The 5,272-nt window shown below is 37.7% G+C and overlaps 1 pseudogene across 1 annotated transcript; it reads right to left on the bottom strand.

Moving 5' to 3' along the window:
• Window positions 1–964: 964 nt before the first annotated feature.
• On the bottom strand, window positions 965–1,884 carry LOC116533520 (annotated as a pseudogene). Its single transcript, XR_004261333.1, has one exon. The product of XR_004261333.1 is annotated as a 40S ribosomal protein S4, X isoform-like (transcript).
• Between the last annotated feature and the right edge of the window lie 3,388 nt (window positions 1,885–5,272).

Raw genomic sequence — 5,272 nt, 5'->3', positions numbered from 1 at the left:
CAACTTCCAGCTTTCTGTCTAATGCCTGTGTGCCAATGACTTGAGTTAGCCTTGCTCTTTAAGACCTGGGAAGAAACAGCTTCATGTGAACTTAGGTGTACTCTCTCTGTGTCTCAAATCACCATTTTAAAATTTTTCAACTAATTTCTTGTTTAATTTTGTCTTTAAAAAGTATCTTTCTGTAGGCCAGGCACGGTGGCTCACATCTGTAATCCCAGCACTTTGGGAGGCCTAGGTGGGTGGAACATTTGAGGTCAGGAGTTCGAGACCAGCCTGGCCAACATGGTGAAACCCGGTCTCTACTAAAAACACACACAAAACTAGCCAGGTATGGTGACGAGCACCCGTAATCCCAGCTGCTCAGGAGGCTGAGGCACGAGAATTGCTTGAACCAAGAAGGCGGAGCTTGCAGTGAGCTGAGACCATACCACTGCACTGCAGCCTGGGCAACACAGTGAGACTGTGTCTCAAAAAAGAAAAAAAAAAAAAGCAACTTTGAGTTTCTTTTTTTTTAAAATATAAAATAGTGCAGTTACTGTGGAATGAATAGGATGTCCCCCCCTCACCACACACAAAACTTAAAAGGCTAAGGGTTTATGATATAATTATTTCATAATTTGAAATTATCATGATTAAACTGGTTATTTTATAAGTAGCTGATGTCTGTATAATTGGGTTTTGTTTGTCGGGCGCGGTCGCTCGCGCCTGTAATCCCAACACTTTGGGAGGCCAAGGCGGGCGGATCACGAGGTCAGGAGTTGGAAACCAGCCTGGCCAACATGGGGAAACCTCTTTTTTACTAAAAGTGCAAAAATTAGCCAGGTGTGGTGGTACATGCCTGTAATCCCAGCTACTCGGGAGGCTGAGGCAGGAGAATCATTTGAACCCTGGACGTGGAGGTTGCAGTGAGCCGAGATTGTGCCACTGCACTCTAATCTTTTTTTTTTTTTTTTTTTTGCTATTAATCATGCCACATGATTTTTAATTACGCATAAAGATCTATCATATCACCCAGGGACCATTTCTCCCACTGCTCTGTTTGGCTGCCAGTCTTTTGTCTCTCTCTTCAGCAATGGTGAGGCGATACCCTTTCCTCGGGGAAGAGAAATCCATGGTTTGTTGCCCTTGCCAATAACAAAAATATTGGAAAGTCGAGTGGCAAAGCTGTTGCCATTGGCGTCTTTCACATGAACCACATCGGAAGATCCAGGGTGCCTCTCTCTGTTGGTAATCACACCACCAATTCTTACCACGTTAGCACCCCCAGTCACCATACACAGGTTACCAGTGTCAAACTTGATGAAGTCAGTAATCTTGCCAGTCTCCAAATCAATCTGAACGGTATCATTCACCTTGATGAGGGGATCAGGGTAGCGGATGGTGCGAGCATCATGAGTCACCAGATGAGGGATTCCTTTTGTGCCCACAAAGATTTTTCGTACTTTGCGCAATTTGTACTTGGCCTCCTCAGGTGTAATACGATGTACAGCAAAGCGACACTTGGTGTCATAGATCAGATGGAAATTCTCTCCCGTCTTGTCAATGCTGATGACATCCATGAAACCAGCAGGGTAGGTTATATCAGTTCGGACCTTGCCATCGATCTTAATGAACCGCTGCATGCAAATCTTCTTTACTTCATCTCCTGTCAGGGCATACTTAAGTCTGTTCCTTAGGAAAATGATGAGGGGGAGACACTCTCTCAACTTGTGAGGACCGGTGGATGGACGAGGAGCAAACACATCGGTCAATTTATCCAGCATCCAATGCTTTGGAGCTGCCACCTGCTTCAGATGCTTCTTGGGACCACGAGCCATGGCTGCGTTAGGCAAGGAAAGAGGACCTCCGTCTTCCGGTGAGCGTAGAAATTGGGGCCGGAGACTGCACGCACTGGATACTCCACTGCACTCTAGTCTTAAAAAAATTTTTTTAAATTGGGTTTTCTAATCCATATAAAATTTAAAATTGTGTGGACCTAGTGTAATCATTATACATGACCGGGTCAAGTTTTAGCAAAATATTTCTATAATATGTCTTAACACATTCCCATCAATTGTTGATAATCTAGTTGTACTGTATGACATTATTGGTAAACTTTGCAGACTTTGAACTGATACAACAGTGGGATAAGAAATATTCCTGTCTAAATATTTTTGAGAAACTGGAGCTTATTAAAATGGATGTAGCTAAAAAAATCCTGATATATATTAGAAAATAAATCTAAGTTGAAGATCTAATACCTATCATATATGAATGCATTTATATATATAATATATATTACACATACATACATTACATAAGTATATGTTTTATGTTATACATATTTACACAAATATGTATAACATATATAAATATATATTTATATACACAAATATATAATGTATATAAACAATATTTATATATTTATTTTTATATATAAAATTTTATAACATATTGAAAATATATATTTATATATAACATATATAAATATATATAAAATATATATAACATAAAAAATATATAAAACATATCTACATGTATATTTATATGTAACACATATAGAAATATGTAAATATATAACATATATGACATATATAAATATATATTTATATATAAATATGCATTACATATATAAATAGACATAATATATAAATACATAACATATATATGAATATATAACATATATGTGAATATATAACATATATAAATTTTAAAAAAAATCTTAGAGTTTCTATTTTTTTCGTAGTCCCCATACCCATACCCTCTGTTTTTGAAAGGCCAAGGCCAATCAGTCCCCATTTGAGGCTCTTAGGCATGGTCCTCTCATTCCTCATTGAGATGATCAGTGTGTCATGGGAAGCCCAACCCCAGCTCTGCCAGCGGTCTCTGGGCCTGGCTCCCAGTCAGTGGCGACAACAGTGTGGTACAGGGCATCCCTCCTTTCCATCTGCGGGTGTTTTCAATAAATAGTGTACAGTTGTTTGGGGCCAGAAAAAAAAATACTAAAAGAAACATAATATATATAAAAAAATAAATATATATAACATATAATATATATAAATATATAAAACATAGAAATATAAATATATAAAAATATATAAAATATATCTATAATATATACATATATATTTATATATATAAAATATCATAATACCATATTGTTACTCTGCCTCTTCTATGTTTAGCTACAGGAATACTTTTCACTGTGTTACAATTGCTTACAGTATTGAGAACAGTAACATGCTGTGCAGGTTTGCAGCCTAGGAAGATGCCATACTTTGATTTGTGTTCACATATCGTTCTCATTTTGTGAGGCTGAAAGGTAATTGTCTAAACCAAACGTGAGTGGAGAGGGGGTCTCCGGAGAGGAAAGGGCCCTCCATTCCGCTTCCTAATATGAATAGACTTATGCCATACAGCCTGCGTGTACCATGCCATCTAGGTTTGTGTAAGTGCACTCTACGATGTTCTCACAACACAAAATCACCTAACGACACATTTCTCAGAATGTGTCTGTCATTAAGTGACCCATGACTATTTACACTGTTGACCTCAAGTACACACATCGATCAGACGAGTGGTGAAAGACTTCATTCTACTTTATTCTAATTTAAATGCAGGTGCTGTCTGTAGTTAGGGAAGTGAAGGAGCACTCAGCCTCCAGTGATATTCAACTCTAATTAGAAATCCTTCTCGGACTTAGTTCAAAGCTCCCTCTTAATATTCCAGGAACTTAATCCTCTACACAAAGTATGTGAAGACAAAAAAATGTAGAAAGTATGCGAAATTGCTATTATTTAAGTGTGGAATATTAATTTTGTTGTAAGAAAAGGGATTTATTCACTGAAATGAACTGTATTAATCTGACTCATCACCACAGAAATCACGTAGGCTCCTCTCTGAGTCAGAAAATTTCAAGACGTTTCCGTCTGCTTTTCCTCTTTAGGGACTGTTTAAATACAGCAAAAGGAGGGGCCAGCAGATTTCAATTCAAGTATGTTTGAAGCCTGTTTACTGACATTACTTATAAAACAAAAAATAAAAATAGTAAAATCTCCACTACAAATGATCTCTGTAAAGTGTAATAATATGATTTGTTTATTTTCTATATTTTATAAATTGCTACATTGAACAGTTTTAATTAAAAAAATTAAAGTCAGCCTTGAAAGTCTTTTTGATTGTTTGTTTTAATTTGCAGACATGACAGTACCTTTTAGCTGTTTCTATACTTGAGTAGCAATCAATTTGGGTGTCAGATTTTAGGGTCACAATGTTCTTTATACCTCATCCTACTCTCTCCTGGTATTTGTTACTCAGAGAAGAAATCTGAGTCCTGATTATTTCAATTCGTTTGAAGAAACCGAGTTATGATTATTACATTTGTTTGTTCAACAGTAGGAGTCCTTCTATTTAAGTTTAAAATTTTTCACGTAGCAACTTCCTATTCTAGGTCTCACTTTATGAGGGGGTTTTTTCCTTCCCGTGTTGAACTCTCAATCTCCGATTTTAGATTTCTTCTCAGACCTGGAAAGCATGTTTTTAAGATAAATGTTTAATCTTGCTTGTGATCCACCATTATTTAGGCTTTAAGAACATCTCTGATTTACAGCTTGGAGTTCTATGATTTGTCCTCCCTTAAATTTTTGAGCTCTTCTAAATGTCCTTATTCATTTCACATTTGGGAATATTTCTGAAGCAAATCCTTTCTGTTATAGATTTGATTTTCACACTGTCAAATCTGCCTTTTATTGCTTCTAGTACAAAATCTGCTAGATTTTTTCTTCTTTCTTCAGTGGCTTGAACCTGGTTTCCTTTTAAAATCTAAGTCTGTTCTCGTTGGGTGATGGCAGTGTCCTCTCAAACTGTTTCTGGGGTTCCTGCACCCCTGTGAGCTCCCAGGCCATGTCTGTGGCAATGCTGAGGATAAGTGCAGGGTGTGGCCCTCCTGGTGATGAAGAGGAGGTACACCCCAGGTCAGCAGAAGCCGAGAGAACTGGCGGGGCTGAGCAGGCAGGACGTAGAAAATGTCCTCACAAAAACCCTAAGATGAGGTATGATTTTCCCAGCCTGTCCCTCTGTAGGCCTGACTCGCTTCATTACACTAAACTGGATGTGAATGGAGAGGGGGCCTCGGGAGAGCAAAGGACCCTCTGTTCCCTTTCCTAATATTAATGCCTTACTTTGATTTACATTCAAGTGTCATTCTCACTTCGATTTTATGAGGTTGAAAGGTAATTGTCTTTATTACTAGAGAAAGGAGAACTGGAGTTCAAAGAAACTTAACTGAGAAGTG

This window comes from Sapajus apella, unplaced genomic scaffold, assembly GCF_009761245.1.
Source record: "Sapajus apella isolate SASKATOON/1434 unplaced genomic scaffold, GSC_monkey_1.0 scaffold83, whole genome shotgun sequence".
In the NCBI taxonomy this organism is placed as follows: Eukaryota; Metazoa; Chordata; class Mammalia; order Primates; family Cebidae; genus Sapajus; species Sapajus apella.
The sequence above is the reverse complement of the archived record's forward strand: the minus strand, read 5'-3'. Positions and strand labels throughout refer to the sequence as shown.